The sequence below is a fragment of the Pogona vitticeps genome, chromosome 2 (assembly GCF_051106095.1).
Source record: "Pogona vitticeps strain Pit_001003342236 chromosome 2, PviZW2.1, whole genome shotgun sequence".
In the NCBI taxonomy this organism is placed as follows: domain Eukaryota; kingdom Metazoa; phylum Chordata; class Lepidosauria; order Squamata; family Agamidae; genus Pogona; species Pogona vitticeps.
The window spans coordinates 296,790,090-296,807,899 of NC_135784.1; the positions used below are offsets into that span (position 1 = coordinate 296,790,090).

Genomic DNA, 17,810 nt, shown 5'->3' on the forward strand with positions numbered 1-17,810 from the left:
GCTGCGGACCGCACGAAGTGTGCTGCAACAAGGATGTCTCGCCCAAACCCCCTCGCGTTGGTGCTGCAGTAAAGAGGGACTGAGACGAATCAAACTCCTCCCCCCACGCTGGTTGTGGGGGTAGACCCCCCCCACTGTCCATTCAAACGGTTCTAATTCTTCCTTCCTCCCCATCAAACCTTCAGGACCGGGTAATAGACCTCCACCCACGCGCAAGTTAGGGAAGTCTTTTAACAGTCCGCATATATCCTCCTGTTCACATACTTCCTCCGTCTGGACCGCTTGGTCCTTCCTCGCTTGTTCAGGCTTTTCCGTTATATTAAAAATGTGCGCGTCTTCTCCCTCTTTTCTTACCTCCTCCCATACAATCAAGTCCTGCTCCTCCTCCTTTCCCTCAGCCAGACACACCTCCAATGCCACTTTACTCTCTATCCCCTCCTGTTCTATCTCTATCGGCACCCCTTCTAGACAGACACTCTCTTCCTCTATGGCGGGATGCTCGGAGGATGGCACACCGACCGCTCCTGGCTCACAGACCAACATATAGGCACTTCTTCCAAGAATCTTATTATTTTTCAGACTTTTCTTTATGGGGATAGTAGCACAATACAGGATAGCTCTTTAAAGAAAAAGCAGTATGCATGCTGGAGTAAATTTCATTCGCTCTTCCTTCATGTGGGGGAAAACTCCAACACTGAATTTTTTAAAAAATCAAAGTAACTGATTTTCTGCTAGAAAACACTTCACAGTACAATGTAAAATAAATCAACATTTTAAACATATATATATATTTGTTTTTGGGACACACACCAATACAATAGTGAAGGACTAGGACTCTGGGTTCAAATCTCTACTCAACCATGGAAACTCACTGGGAGAGTGGAACTGGTAAGGCCACTCCTTAAATATCTCATTTACCTTGAAAAATTTATTAGGGTTTCTAAAAGCCAGTTCCGACTTGACAGCACAGAACACACACACTAAACCAACTTCAAAAATACTGTACATGTTTTGGCCAAAATGTTCTCTTGTCAAGAGTAGGACAGTTTATTCATTTTGGTATACGCATCCTAAAACACTGCTCTGGAAGAATTCTTGGTTCTGACCACATGATTTCTGTTCTAGTATATACTTCCCGAGGATGAAACACTCACATCTAAATAGCAGCTCAGCAGAATAGGGTCTTGCACTGCCTTCTTAGGTGCAACATTGGGTGTATTCGGATACTGAAGCAGGTGGGTGATTCAGGTCTACTTGATTATGTCCTTCCCTAACATAGTCTAACTCTGGAAGCCCAGGTGGACTCGGTGGCCAGGGGCGCCTTCGTTCAGCTGCGGAAATTGCACCAGCTACGGTCCTACCTGGACGAGCAGAGTCTCATGACAGTTACACACGCACTGGTAACATCTCGTATAGATTATTGCAATGCGCTCTACGTGGGGCTGCTTTTTAAGAGGGTCCGGCAACTGCAACTGGTCCAGAATCAAGCTGTGTGGCTGGTGAGTGGTGGGGCCGCTAGAGAACACATCAAGCCAATTCTGTTTAAGTTACATTGGTTACCAGTTGCTGTCCAGGCCCAATTCAAAGTGCTTGTTTTGACATATAAAGCCACATCCTTCAATATGAACCTACCCAGCAGTTAAGATCTAGCCAGGGGGCCCTTTTGAGAGAGCCATTCCTCAAGGAGGTAAGAGGGACGGCTTGTACACAAAGGGCCTTTTCGGCAGCTGCCCCCAGACTATGGAATGCCCTCCTGACTGAAATTCGTCTGGCGCCAACGTTGATGACATTTCAGCGCCAGGTCAAAACCTTCCTGTTCCAGAAGGCTTTTAATTGAAGTAACATCAACTGTAGGTCCTGATGGCACTTTTAATTATATTTTAATCATTTTATCTTTTATTGTATTATAATTGAATTTTAATTGTTGTAAGCTGCCCAGAGACCTTTGGGTAGAGTGGGTGGCATATAAGTTAAATAAATAAATAAATAAATAAATAAATAAATAAATAAATAAATAAATAAATAAATAAATAAATAAATAAATAAATAAATAAATAAATAAATAAATAAATAGTGTCTTCTGGATGGCTGGGACTACGATCCCTATTAACTTGACTGCTAGCTTTGGGGGTTGATGGGAGCTGTAGCATCCGAAATGTGGAAGCCACGAGGTGAGGAAGGCTGTTCTACTAGGTTAGAAAGCTTGCTTTTTATCACCTTAAAGTCAGGACTTGTCCCACTGCCTTCTTAGATACAGTTACTTTTTTCTACTTCAACTCCCAGAATCCCCTAGCCAGTGTGGCCAGATGTTCTGATTCCCAGGTGCAAAATCTGGTCTTATGGGGGCAACCATGATATGGAGCAGTTCTGAGGAGTGTTATACACCCCCATCCAGTTTGCAACCTACATAAGTCAGTGACAAAGAGATCTATGGATGACTAGGTGTTTAAAAAGTCTGCTTTAGTCTTTGTTTAAACTTATGAACTCGGAGAAGGCACACATCACAGGAGCTGTAATATTCATCTCAGAAAGACCATCTATTGCCATTTGTTGCTGACATGTATTCAGCAGCTATCTTAATTGGATCGCCTGGACACGGCCATGCCTACAGAGGAGCCAAAAAATGACATAAAGAATGCAGGGAGCGAAACAGCTACTGTTGAAGCACCATTTATATACTGTAATGGGAAAAATTCATTCTCCTCCTGCCCTCATCCCCCTCTCCTCAGTCTATGAAGGATGGAATCTACAGCAGTGTATTCCTTCCCTCGAGAAGCAACTTCACAGACCAGAGGGGGGAAAAAGGTTTCGTATCAATCACGGACACAAAAAGGAAGCTATTTTGGGAGGAAAAGAAGCAGAATCACAGTGGCACTCCATAAAATGCACAACTTTCACAAAATCGCTTGCATGTCTCTCTGTATACGCTCAGACCTCTCCATCCAGGTGTCGTTGAGAGGTATTCAGCGACAGCTCGTCAACCATGAATGCTGGCCAGGCCGCAAGTCAAAGCCCAACACTTCTGGAAGGCATTGCCTTGCACAAAGATCATCTTCTCTCAAAGTAGACAACAGTGGAGTAGAAGAACAAACTGCCTTAGCCTAAAACAGCTTCCCATATAATCTTCACTCTTTTCCCACCAAAATCTTTTCTTTTTTTTGCATATCTACTTTATATAGAATAGTCCCATGTTCAGTGATAAGCATGTGGACTGAGGACAGGTGAAGTCCTAGGTTCAAATACTAATACCTTCAGTTCCAAAGCCATATCTAGAAGGGCTGTGAAAGATCTCTATAAGAGTGGTGCAACTGATTCAGCCAGATCTTGAGCCAAACTAGTCTGACTCACATCAGGTCAAACTGGGTAAAAAGCAGGGTCTTATCAGTCCAAAACACTTGATAGACTCAGTGGTTTATATACAAAAGGCAAGGCAGTGTGTCTTCGAAACACTTAAAACAGTGTGTGTGAGAGACAGAACTCCTCTATTGCAGCTGTCCAGATCTTTTTCTGATAGCCCCTCTACTCCCTGCCATTTTCACCATGAGGTGAGCATTCAAGGAAAGCACAGGGGCAAAGATTGAGCAATTGGACTCCACTTCTTGGCACACAACCCCTTTCCTTGCAGTTAGTGCCCACACCCACCCACACGTCAAACTCTGGCCATTTGAAAAAGTGATTTCAGACACCAGAAGGATTACCTAGATTTCTTCTGCGTGCACGCATGCACGCACGCACGCATGCACACGCACACACACACACACACACACAAATACCACCCAAATTCTGGATAGAATTTTATGTATTTTATTCAAGAGAAGAAAAAGGCAAGAATTAGAGAAAGATTACCGTAAATGTTTACCAAGCACAGAGATTATTCAACTCAATAAAAGCTTGCAAAGTCTTGGATCTTCCTGAAGGAGGGTTAACACTTAGGAACATAATAAAGTCTATCTTAACCTAGCCCTTCACTTGTTCTTATTCATGCTGTTATATGAATAAGGTCTACTTTTGTGTAAGCAGCCCATTTCCTAGAGAGTGAAAATGAATTACTGCCTCTAAGGGACCAAATGTTCTAGAATGTTCTACCGGATGTTCTACCTCTCTAGTCTCCTCTGCCTGTTATAAAGAAAACAAAAGCCTAAAGTTACAGGACCTCAAGTCTCTGTCATTAAGGCTTAATCCTCTGAAGACACTCAGGCTAAATAGATTACCTCTTTAATGGAGCTTAATTCTTTGGTAACATGTGCCATTGCCTCTGAGGCAGCAAGGACTTTTCCAGAGAACCAGACATTCACCAACATATTCACAGTCTACCTTGAATTATCTCTGAATAAACATCCAGGAGAATTAGGAAACTGTTGCCCTTTGAAATACATTCTGATCCTTAAAGTGACCAAGACAAGATGTTTGGGTTTGACCTTTCCTACCAGCACATTTCATGATTTTTTTTATTATTATTATTTTTCCATCACACATCATTGCATGTGAGAGGGCTACAGTATTTCTACATTTCATACACAACTTTTTTTTTTAAAAAAAAGCCACAGCTATTTTATATGCAAAGTTTAAAGATTCATATTTTCATATTTTACTCTGGATTCAGGTAGGAATTGACCCAAACTGGATCCCACTGAAACCAGAATGCCCAAATCCAGTCTTGACCCTTGCAGAGTCTTCATCTCTATTTCCAAAAGGCAGCAACCACTCGGATTAGACAGAAGCTGCTTTTGCACAACATTTTAATCCAAAAAGTATTTCCTAATAATCCAATTTCACTCACACTCACACACACACACGACCACCAATTAATCTGATATAATTAAAACTAAAACATGGGTGGGGGGAGCAGAATCTGCAACTCTCTCCAGCAGAAAACTACCTTGCAAGATTCTTCCCAACACTCACCTGCCTTCAGATGTCTTTTGGGTTAGCTTCAAAAGCCAGAAAATATGTTCAGAACAGTAGGAGCAGAAATGGAAACTCTTTGCTTTGTAGCAGCACCCAAGATCCACAGCCACGTCCATCTTCCATCTCAGCACTGAATTCCTTCTGTCCTACAAGCCCTGTGCGACCAGCATGTTTTTCTGCAGCTCATAAGTTAAAATAAGCTTACATAGATACTTTTAAAACCTATTACCTTCCAGCAACCAATCAATATAGATAGCTGGGATCATAGGGTGATGGAGGCCCAGTTAATTTCGCAATTGCTTAATTACCCTTTGCAAGACATCATTTACAACCCAGCACAGGGATCTAAATCTACAAAACTGCCCCTTGGACATAGTCACATGCAGCAATTAAAGAGATCTGTCACTGCCTTTCTTGCTATCAAGCACAAGGCGGAGCTGGAACAAGACAACCTGCAATTAACCAAGAACAGGTCTTCTGATTTCACAGGCTAAGTAAACACACCCAACCTGTTCTAAGCTTACTGGCTGACTGATTCTTGTGGCTGGAATTCCGGCCAATATCGCTCAGAGCCAATGGTTCTCTTTTTAGCCCTGAAGCTGTACAGGACAACAACTCCCAGAATTCTTGAGGGTTAGTCATGCAGTTGTGAGTTCACCATAGATCAGTGGTCCCCAACCTTGGACCTCCAGATGTTCTTGGACTACAACTCCCAAAAGCCTTCACCACCACCTCTGCTGACCAGGGTTTCTGGGAGACCACTGCCATAGATGACCTAGCTGGGAGTTCTGTTAATATATGGACCCTGCTGTCTGGCCCATTTTGACTTAGCTGGAAGGGCAACAACCGGACAGACTCCAGATACAATACAAAGATGGTTGGGCCCACAAAAGAAAGAAAGAGAGAACACCTTCAGGATTTCTAAACATGGGAGCAGATTTATTCTGGAAGTAGCGTAGGGTCCTCCTTATTTTTTTTTTTTTGTATTAGTATAAGTTACTAGTGGATTGTTTAATTATACTGTTTATTTATGACAAGTTGTTTAGCCCATTTTGCAATTACTACTATCTAATGACTGTGTGACTTACTGATTTACTGTATTTAATTACATTTATCCTCCGCATTTTCACTGCAGCCTGTTGCTCAAGCTGACTTTCAAACATCATAAAAAAGAATTTGAAAAGCAGCTAAAAACAAACACAACCATAAGCACCTTCAGATCAGGTCATCACCTTGAACAGGTGAGGTCCTCACAATAAACATTAGGTAGCTGAGCTTGGGCATGTTATCAATGGTTCCTAATATCCTCCTATATCTCTTGTTAAAACAATGACGATGATGGGCCATCAATTCAATTCTGACTTACGGCAACCCTTTTCAGGCTTTTCCAGGCAGAAAATACTTAAAGGTGGTTTACCATTCCCTTCTTCTGGGGGGTCTCCTGGGACTCCGCAGCTTGCCCAAGGCCACAGAGGCTGGCTCTACTTGTAGGAGGCCCAGTGGGGAATCGAACTCCCAACCACTGGCTCCACAGCCAGCTATCTAAACCACTGAGCTATCCAGCCAGCTTAACACAATGACAGAGTTCTGCTATTATTATACTGAAAGCTTTCTTAGTAATGTAAAGTTTGGAAGGGTGCGTCCAAGCCAATACTTGAACTTTGACCCCTTACAAGGAGTTTAGCCCTCTTACTAGACATCACAGTGAAATTGTTGATCTAGCTCTGTTGTTTGAACCTTGTTTAAAAGAGATGTTAGTATGTTTTTTAAAAACCATTTTCTAGGCCACCTTATATCCCTTTATTGGAATAAAGATGGGCTATTAAATGCAAATCAAATAAACAAAATAAATACCTCAGGCAAATATTTATTTATTCATTCATTCATTCATTCATTCATTCATTCTTCCACCTCCCCACGAAAAGGAATATAAAAGGATTCAAAAACAGACAAAACTAAAAACACAATGTGTTAACATGCAAGGAAATGTACTGTCACAATAAAACAACCACTGAATTAAAACCCTGTCAAAGCATGCTAAACATCTAAAAATATAATTTTTTTACCTGAACTGGTAGTCAGCTACTGGAAGTCTGCCTGAATGGGCAAGACTTTGCATGCTGGGCAGAGCAACAGGGAAGGGGGCAACCCAGCCTTGGTTTCCCCCATCAACCGAGCAGCTGGAGAAAACCTACAAAGACACAGATCCTGAGAATACCCAGACAGGTCACTTGCCCCTAGACCAGGGGTTCTTAACGTGGGCGATAATGCCCCCCAGGGGGCGATTTCATTTTTCAGGGGGGCGGTAGAACGAAAAGGGGCGGTGTGGGGGCGCTGGTGCAGAAGGGGGCGGTAGGGGGGCGCTGGAGCAAGCCAAACCTGTGAAGATGTCTGCAGCCTTTTTACAGTGTGCATGAATGTATATATTTTCCTCCAATTTTAATTTCGTTTCAGACTTTATGTCTTGAAATTTTTAGTTCCTGCATTTGTTTTTATGCCCTTTTTATATTTCTTTTTGCGTCTTAAAATTCACTTGCAACTAAATCATTAAATGTTACTTTTTGGGGGGCATTTCATTTTCTTGGAATTGAATTTTGTTTTCAGGGGTCATTGAATTTAAGTGTCTTAAATAAATAAATAAATAAATAAATAAATAAATAAATAAATAAATAAATAAGATATAACCGTGGGGAGGGGGGCGATGATAACTTCCTCAATGGCTCAAGGGGGCGTTTCTTTCAAAAAGGTTAAGAACCACTGCCCTAGACCATCTCCCTTCCAATACCTATCTAGTACCTGGACCGGACATAACCACATCCCTTTCAGTCATTCACAATCCTGCACCTGCTGGCATAATCCCCACAGCTGGCTCAATTTAGTGGGCTTTCAAAAGACAGGATGAGAAGGGTTTTAAGTACCTGGTAGTGCTCGCACTAACCATTTTGGCACCCTGAAATTTGCTGACCTTGACTCACGTGAGACTGGCACACACACAGGGAGAGAACAGAAGAACACCTGGTCATTTGGGTTCCATGCAAAACGCACCTGTTTTGCATTTCCTCCTGATTAAATAAGTACAGCTGGAGGTGGCAAATACACTCCGGGCAGGCTAATTCACACCCTTCTAGCAGAATTTTTTTTTCCTTTCCTTTGTTTTGTTTGCATCCTGGGTCACAACCCTCGTGGCCTCACCATAGGTTCAGCTCTGCTCCCTGGTCTTTATAGTCGCAGGAGAAATTGCCCCGGTTCTTAGAATCCCTGGTCTTAAAATATGTGCACGTGTTCCACTGACTGTAGGTGTTGCCAGTTGTAAACGTGATTACGTATATCTCTGCATCTCCCTCCTTCCTCGTGCCCATAGCAGTAAACTGAACCCTGCAGAAGTTTCTGTGACCTTTTCAACGTTGCATTTTATCTTTCTGAGTTGCTCACAAAAGTATGTTTTAAGATCTATAACATAAAAACCATTAAAAAAATTAAAAATAATTTCTGAAGATGCAGTTTCTCAAGGAAAGGGTTAGAGAAAAACATTAAACCTCCCACCTTTCTCCTTTTAGACACGCTTTTCAAGTTACAGAAACGTCATCCTCTCTTCACTCTGGCTCTCTTATCAGAACACTTTGGACAGCCTTCTCCAACTTGAGTTCAAGAAGTGCTGGATCTCAATTCCTGTCCCCACCACCACCACCACCCCGATCAGCACTGCCAATGGGCATGATCGTTGGGTCTACAACTACCATCATGTAAAGGCAGTGTGGACAAAAGGCTGCAGCCCCAGAACTTCCCATTCCTGTATTAAAGAGAAAAGAAAGGAGGAGGAGCAAGAGACTGATCTACACTTAAAAGGCTTGGTGAGCCACCCAACAAGAAAGACCTTTTTCACTGACAAGCCATTCCGGCAAAAGAGAAAAAATTCTAAACATAAACCATTCCAACAGCACAAACCATTAATTAGGTCAGGAAGTGGGATGCCTGAACCTCTCCTTAAGAGTCCTGCAGAACTTTGTAGATCGCCAGGAGAAAATCAGAAGCCTGTGTTCCTCATAGCTGGCGTTTATCACCGAAAGGAGACACCTTGTCCCATGGGATTCTGAACAGTAGTTGAGAGAGTCCAGCATTTCATAATGTCCCTTGTAAGGTCATAATAAATCTCCTTGCTGTCATCTATACATTCCTCACTGCATCAATGTAGTGAAGGGTGTCTGCCACTGGCAGGATATGCCATATTCCTCTCTCTTCAGCAGAGGGTGATGGGCAGTGTTAACTGGTGAAGGATCCACTAATATTGGCCCAGATCTCTCTCTGATCACCTGCTGAAACCATCAAAGGTTGCTGGAAAAAAAAGTCTGTTCTGACTAAAATTTGCAAAGCCTAGAGAAACAAGCGCATGTAAAATAAAGGATCTAGTACACCAAGGAACTGTGAAACTAGAGCATAGGAGCTACAGAGAGTGCAAGTTGTAGGACATACACAGACCATCTCTGATCATATTAACACATTGCAACACATATATACAATCTACTTATTTCAATATGCTTTCAATTCTCTTCCACAGTTCAAGTGTCATCCATGAAAGTCGCTTCTTTTGCTAGGCAGTGTTATCGTATACAATGGCCTTGCTCCCAAGCTTGGTAGGAAAGCTAATTACAGTATTTTGCAGTCACTTTTAATAAACTGTTGTTCAAACACTCTTTTTAAAGCACAATGTACATTTCCAGGACTGCTTTTTTCACACGGACAGACATTTTAACACTCTATATACACAAAGCTCCACATCTTGACATAGACAACTATTTTCGAGTAATCTTTATCACCAGGCTAAAGCCTTCAAGAAAATAAGGTTTGCCAATCCCTCTCAGTAACAATCTATGGAAAATTTAACTTCTCTGTGGTGGCCACTTTAGATGCTCTACTGTGCCAGTAAGTGCCGTCTGGATCCACCACAACTGAAATTTTGATCAGCAGCAGGAGGTCAACCTCTTTCAGAAACAGACTATTTATTTTCTGTGCCTGCCATTTCTGTTTCATTTGCCTTCAATTTCTAGTGATGACACCCACTGTTCACTTATGTCTGAACAGATACAGCAAACATTGTCCTTCTTTTTTAAAAAAAAGGACAATGCAAACTCTAGAATCCAGGAAATCATACAACATGACTGTGTCTATTTCTGGGCACCACAATTTAAGAAAGGATGTCAACAATCTGAAACCCGGCTAGAGGGAAATGACCAAGATGATGAAGCGTCTCAAAACCAAGCCCTTTGAGGAATTGTTAAGGCTACTGGGCCTGTTTAGCTGGATGAGAAAACAGAGAAGTGATACAACGGCTGTCTTCAAAGATCTGTAAGAGTGACATGTGATAAAAGATGGAGCAAGCTTGTTTTCTGCAGCTCTGAGTGAGTAAGGCTCAAAATGAGGGTTTTAAATTGAAAGCAAGATTTCATCTAAATAAAAATGTTTAAATCCTTTTAAAGAAAACCACACACATATGGGAAACCGGGCAATCAGTTTTCCTGTCTCTCTCGCCATCCATCACCCAATGAGGTGCACAGCCATTTCCACCCGCACCAGTGGAAAAGAGGAAGTATGATGGATCGCCAGCTTCACAGATAGGATCACATGAGCTTTAAAAAGTGGAACCAATTGCTTTGGAAAGTGCTAGACTCTCTTGCACTAGAAATATTTAAAGATAAACTGGGTAGACAGCCACCTGTCAGAGATGCTTTAGCTTTGGATTCCATCACTGGCAGCGGATGAACTAGACGTCCCTTCCAGTCCTATAGTTTTATAATGCTATGGTTAAAAACTATGCCAACAAGAGAACAAAGAATCAAAGAGAGAGAGAGAGAGAGAGAGAGAGAGAGAGAGAGAGAGAGAGAGAGAGAGAGAGAGAGATGTTTGCAACCCAGACGTACCAATGGCCAGTTCAAAGTACAAAGACCAGAATCCTACTGCTGTTCATGGAAGGACTGTACACATTGCCATGGAAAACTGCAAATAGTTGATGCGATGCTCGATTACATTTCAGTCTCATGTCTGGTCATTTGTCCAAAGGTGCAAGTGAGATGCATCCCAGCAACTTATCAAATAGTAATGGCTAGTTAGGCAGTCTTTCCCTGAACACCAAAAGCAGGATTCCACTTTTCACTGAAAACTCAGAATATTCATTTTATTTATGTATTTAAAATATTTTACCCTCCCTTTCTCCTTTAAAAAAAACCCCAATGTAGCTTAGAAAACAATATTTTAAAGTTTAAAACCATAAGTATACAAATATTGCAAAAGAATAAAAGAAATACCACACTAAAATGCTAAACAAAATCTACACCAAAAACATATAAAAAGCAAAACACTGCCCTAATTTATGTTCAATAGCAATATCATATTCAATCTTCAGGAGATTACTCTATTTCTTTTTGTTTTCAATAAGCAAGCCACAGTTTGTCTTCATTTTATAAATGTTTTATATTTATATTTTGCCTTTTTTTTTACTTTTACTGAAAAAAATATGAATTAACATGTAGGGTTCCAAATATGTGTCATGCAGATACATTGATCACAAAGTTCCCTTTGAGCATGCATGCACACCAATACACCCTTGTCTGTTTGTGTGCAATGCGCAAAAAATCCATTTATAACTTTTCTACTACATATATACTGCTACCCTGTCTTCTGTGCCACTGGTGCAAATACAAGCTTACGTTTTAGGAAAAGGATGCCTGAATGAGCATAGATTATAAAAGCACTTCAAGCTGATTTGAGAAAATGCCTACATTTTACAGGGTATTTTTAAATCAACCTCCGAATTACAGCAATATTTCCAGAGCTTGCAAAACAAATAATTCTGAGTGGAGAACATTTCATTTACGTGAACAGATTTCCCTCTGAATAATAATCACCTGTTTCCAAGGGAGAGGGGAGACAACAAGTAAACAGAATGTTTGTATCACAAGGTTTTGCTAAAGCTAAAAAAGGGTTACAGCAGGGAAAGTAGATCAATGATCTTGAAATCATAGGATGAAGTATTTATGGGGGAAACTGGATGAGATCTGGCTAGAAACCAGCATAAGAAATGTTCCTACTTCAGGTTAGAGTGTACAGTGGTGTGTGAGGGTTCAGTATTACGGGCTTCTGTCACAACCAATAAAAGACGAGACGGATGTGTAAAATCAACAGCTTCAGCATTTATTGTAACACCAACTTTAACAGGAACATCTAGCCCAACGGGGTTTAAAGTCTCTTGTGGCTCAAACCGTGGCCGCAAGGGTGTCCATAAGTCATCCACGAAAGGGTTACTATTTTCCATAGTCCACGGTGCTGTTAGTTCCTTCACAGGCACCGGTACATCCCCCGCTTCCTCTTCAACGGGGATTAAGGGCAGGGTTTCCTCGTCATCGCTCCACCCCCATACGGGGGACCCATCCGCGGTGTCTGCCAACCAAGGCCCGGGCAGACTCCCATCTTTTGCAGTTCCGCAAGATGTCATGCCTTCTTGCGCTCTAATTCCTTAGCCACTGCTTCCCTCTCTTCCCTCAGCTTACGGCGCCACTCCTTGGCCTCGGTTTCCCCCCAATACGAAGGTCGGGGTTTCAGCCCTTGGCGTCTCTGTCTTTCGGCCTCCTCATGGGGCACTCTCACTTGCTCCCATTTGCCAGTCCACGGATCCTCCACCCAGATCCATTCCCAGCCGCCTGGGATTTCTTCTTTCTTCCCCCTTATATCTCCCAGCCCAGCCTCTATCTCCTCCCTCTCTCTTCCCGCCAAAACTCCCCCAGGTCTCTGGGTAAGGGTTAACTCTTTCAGCACCTGCCCCAGGTCACTGGTATCTACCCCTTTGTTTACTTTACTCCGCTCCTGGTCGATCTTCCCCCAATCAGGGGTCTCCACCTCTTTATCTTCTCGCCGTGGTGGTTAAGGAGGGGGAGATGTCTGGGTGTGTTGGGCCCGCGACGGGAGCGACGGCACTCCTACATAGGCCTCCACTTTGGGGGCCTCACATGGTGCCTCGCTTAACAGGCGCTCCATTTGATGATGAAATCGCTAGATGTCGATGTTTTTGCAAAACGATGTTCCCAATGGGGGAATTTTGCTTTGCAATGATCGGTTCCCTGCTTCGGGAACCGATCATCCCAAAGCAATGATTTTCGGCCAGCTGATCGGCAGTATCAAAATGGCCGCCGGGTAAACAAAATGGCTGCCCGCTCTTTTCTGGCACGGATTCCTCGCTGCACAGGCAGCGAAAATGGCCGTGCTATGGAGGATTTTCGCTGGACGGTGAGTTTCAAGCCCATAGGAACGCATTAATCGGGTTTTAATGCGTTTCTATGGGCTTTTTAAAATCGCATTACGACATTTTCATTTTACAGTGATTTCGCTGGAACGAATTAACGTCGTAATGCGAGGCACCACTGTATGTGGATTTAGAGACATCTCAGTCCTTGTTTTGACATCACCAACCCTACAATGAGATGGTTGTTGTGGGTTTTTCGGGCTCTTTGGCCATGTTCTGAACGTGTTTCGCCAGTCTCAATACTGAACAATACAACCTGCAAAAGGTCAACAAACTCTACCCAGCCACAAGGACCAGGGATCATTGCACAAAAAGACCAGCTAACGACACCCATCAATCACAGTGACAGATAATCTCTCCCCCCTTATCACAACAAAAACACGCTGATCACCCTATCTCCTGAAAACGACAAAAGCTGTTCCCACAGCTATAAATACTCAACTATCCAACAAACAGCAACAGAGCATGGACAGAGTTCCTACTCCAGTCCTCTGAAGATGCTCGCCACAGAGACTGGCAAAACATCAGGAAGAACAACCTTCAGAAGACGGCTAAAGAGCCCCAAAAACCCCACAACAACCCTCAGATCCCGGCTGTGAAAGCCTTCGAGAATACCTACAAGGAGAGTTTAGAAAAGCTACTTCATAGGACTACAATTCCCAAAATCTATGGACTCAAGGTTGTTGGCCTGTACTGAAAGGGAAGGCAAAACGTCTCCACATATAGACGTGGGATAAGTGTGAAAAAGTTACTTATTAGTGATTATTTACTTATTAGTAAGAACTATAGGAATCCACTAGCCAGCATAGCCATGCTGTTGAGGGGTTCTGGAAGTCAGCAGTCTAGACAAGTAACTTCCCCACAGCTTTTCCATTGCTTTCCTGTTCACCAAATATATACATCAGGCACATCATAACAGCACAACATAGCACTCTTCTCTCTCTCTGTCAACATCTCATGCAAGCCCTCCTCCCAGCGACCTTGCCTTTCATAAGCCTTTGTGGCTTACCCTTCTCAAGTGGAAATTCACATCCGGACCAGTCAGTTCCACACAAGCGACTGGAGAGCTTCCTGAGTGCCGATGGATACCACACTCAGATCAACTCGGGGGCTGGAAAATCTGCAACCCAAACCACTCCTTCCACCCAACTAGCTGTGCCGATCTCTCCAGTAGCACTCAAAAATCCCAGAACCTGCCCTGGCATGGAGCAAGATCAGGAAACTGAACACACAGAGCTACTGTGCTATGGAATGGGAACATGGGCCACAGAGTACAAAACAGGCAATCTTCCATGCTTTCCCCCTGCTGAGAAGCCGTTGGTTCTGCATCCTCTGCGCCTTTAAGGCGCAGCCTGGAATCAAGCCTCTGAAGCTTTCCCCTCTCACTTTCATCTCCCTGCCAGGAACACTTTCCCCTGTTTAATTTACCTGTAAGAGAAAGCCACAGGGACATGAAGGCCAGTAACAGAAATGTCATTGAGAAATAACAAGAGTCTTGTGACTCCTTAAAGAGTAATACATTTGATTTGCCGTAATCTTTTGTAGACTGCACCCACTCTTCTTCAGCTGCCAGTGGCCTGCAAGCCATGAAGGATTTTGATAAATAAAGTGTGCTGGCATTTAAGTACTACAGAAGTGCTGTTACTTTCTGCTGCCAAAGACTAAACTCCTCCGGCAAAAAACTTCATTTTAAGAGGATTTTTTCCCTCTCCCTTTACTTCCACCTTAAAAAGCAAACTGAAAGTTCTGTTAAGATCTAGAAAGAGATCAAAGTCACTGTGAACTTTTACTTTTTCAAACCAGAAACAGATACTGCTACTTTATCTCCTGAAAAATCTCAACTGCTGATGGCCACTGTGAAGTGCAAAAAGGATTCTGAAGAAGCTGACATGTTATGATGGCTGGCTCTAGAGGTAACAGCCCAACTGATACAGATTTTTGGGTGCAGAAATCATGCTAATTCCCCCTTTTCCTTAATAGTCAAGCTGGAGGCCTTGAAAGCCTGCATACTACCGTATTTTTCGCTCCATAAGACGCACCTTTCTATAAGATGCACCAATTTTTTAGGAGAAGAAAACAGGAAAATATAATCTGTTTTCTTCGCTCCATAAGACGCACAGGCTTTCCAACCCCCTGTTTTGTGGGAAAAAAGTGCGTCTTATGGTGCGAAAAATACGGTATGTTCTTCTTATTGCTGTTGTATGCTGTCCAGTCACTTTTAATTCATGGTGACCCAACAAACATCAGGGACCTCCAAAAGATTTTATCATGCAGCCATACTCTAGTCTTCAAAGAAGATAGGAGGGCCTGGCATGCTCTGGTCCATGGGGTCGTGCTCTGGTCCGTGGGGTCACGAAGAGTCGGACACGACTAAACAACAACTAGTCTTCAAAACTCAATATTGTCTCTTTTATCAATTCAATCCATCCATGTTCAATCTTCCTCTCTTCCCACTGCCGTCAACTTTTCCCAACATTATTCTTTTCCAGTGAAACTTCTTTTCTCATAAAATACCCAAAGTATGAAATAATAATAACAATAACAACAATAATAATATCTTCCATGATCATAATTCAACATGGGCATGGCTAAATCTGAGGACCCTTAAGAAAGAAACCGAAGGCTTGATTTTTGCTGCACAAGAAAAAGCACTCCAAACCAACGTGATAAAGGCTAAGATCCAAGGAATTAGTAAACGCTAACAGTAAATGTCAACTGCCAAGAAAAAGATGAAACTGTGTCACACCTCATCTGTGAATGTCCAAAGACTGCAGAAAGAGATTACAAAGTTAGACATGACAGTGTGGCAAAATTAATGCACTGGTCATTATGCAAAAAACAGCCTAATACCTGTGCACTAGAGGATTGTGGGAGGAACATCTAGCCCCTGATAGGGGTCCCGCAGGGCACCCCAAAACACTGAGGAGCTCTCTTGCCCCTGGCATGACTGGGGCTGTGCAGCCCTGTACTGAGTGGGAGGTGCAGCCAGGGGGTCACCATGCCTTGGGGGGTCAGGGGACAGAAGGGGGTAGGAAGTGAAAGGGCCATGCCAACTCATAGCTTGCAGGGCAAATACCATGTCATAAAAGTGGTTTTTCCAGGGGGAGACTCATCCATTGCACTTTGGGTGTGCTGCTGATCCCTATGATTACCCCAAATGTGGGGAACTCAGCTGCATAATTTGTGTTAATGGGGGATTGCCCTTGTGATTTCCCTGGTGTTTTTACAATCTCTTTACCCTTTGGTTCCTGGCTATTTTCACCATCTTCTACCATTTAAATTTGCAGCCATAGCCCCATTGGCAATGCTTTGCAAGAGGGTTTTTTCTCCAATTGAAACACATTAATTACATAAGACCTACTTTTTTTATGCCGAAAGAGTGGGGGAGAAAGTATATGCTGCTATTTTTCCAGGAGGCAGACTCAGAAAGCCAGCAGCATACACTTTGTCCCCCACTTTTTTGGGGGAGAAGTCTTGCGAAACAGGGTTAAAAAAAGCCATCATGGGAGGCAAGGACCATAGGAACAATCGTTTTGGGAAGCGTAACATCGTCTAGTGAATTCCTCGTTTTGCGAGGTACCAATCTTTTTGTAATTTTGACTGGGCCTGGTGCTTTTTAACAACAACAACAATGTGCTATCAAGTCAATTATGACATGGCAGGATTTTCTATGTACAGAGTACTCAGCATTGGATTATCATTAGCTTCAAGTTTATTCATTTGTCTTTCTAAAGATAATTCAGGCTTCATTTAATCTAGTACCCACTTTTCTGACTTTTTTGCAATCCATGGAGCTTGCAATGTTTTCTTCTAACAACACACTTGGAAATGAATCTAATTTTTTTCTCTTCACCTTTCATCACTGTTCAGCTTTTACATATAAACACAATCATTTTATCATACTAATTTAATCAGTCCAGAATTATGACTCTAATGTTGCTCTTGGTGTATTTTTCTAACTGGACCAACACAGCTAACCCAGGTTTTGGAAAGGATAAGGTTGCTATTCTTTGCATTTGTTGTGCACAGTTTTGGAAATGATAAGGCTGCTGTTCTCTGCATTTGTTGTGCACAACTGTCGTGCATCAGATCCATGGGATGGATTCCAGCAGTTCAGCACTAATATCCAACAAGCCCTGAGAATTCTTATGCAAATGCTCAAATGTCTTTGCTTTCACTCTGGACAATCATTAATCTATCTTTTATGCAAGCAGCCCTGGCTGCCCAGAAAAGGAATTGAGGCATGGCAAGTGTTTAGTCCAAGAATACTCCCAAACTGTGAACCCAGTCTTCAGGGGGAGTGTAACCTCATCAAAACCAAGTACATTTCCCTCTAACATACATATATACCTGATGCAGAGAGAAGAAAATCAGAAAACACTCATCAACAGTAGAGAACTGGGATTTGCTTTGCTTTCTTTTTAACCTGGATGATAGGTTCTGAACAGAAGCAGTCTAAGTGTAAAATGTGCTAATGGACTTTTCAGGTTTTGAGTCATCATCAACTTGGCTCCCAAATATTTTGATGTAATAACTTTTCTAACTTTTGACAAACTTAAAAAAACCTCATGGCTTTCTACCTCTCCTTTACCATCATCCTTAGTTTTAAATT

The 17,810-nt window shown here is 42.5% G+C and overlaps 1 protein-coding gene and 1 non-coding gene across 9 annotated transcripts in view; one reads left to right on the forward strand and one right to left on the reverse strand.

Annotated features, from left to right (window-relative positions):
* NEDD4L (NEDD4 like E3 ubiquitin protein ligase) overlaps positions 1–17,810 on the reverse strand; it is a 322,144-nt gene that overhangs the window by 219,042 nt on the left and 85,292 nt on the right. The window contains exon 1 of one of the 8 annotated variants that reach the window (XM_078385190.1): positions 14,208–15,146. The exons of 4 other annotated variants lie outside the window; for them this stretch is intronic. The gene's annotated coding sequence lies outside the window, so the exon portion shown is untranslated. Of the gene's footprint in view, positions 1–4,905; positions 6,914–7,873; positions 7,893–7,953; positions 14,056–14,207; positions 15,147–17,810 lie in introns of those variants that run through there. 3 more of the 8 variants (XM_078385192.1, XM_078385193.1, XM_078385191.1) reach the window with 3 other exon arrangements.
* Positions 16,251–16,416, forward strand: LOC140705073 (U1 spliceosomal RNA). The gene has a single exon (XR_012084625.2). It is a non-coding gene; the product is annotated as a U1 spliceosomal RNA (small nuclear RNA).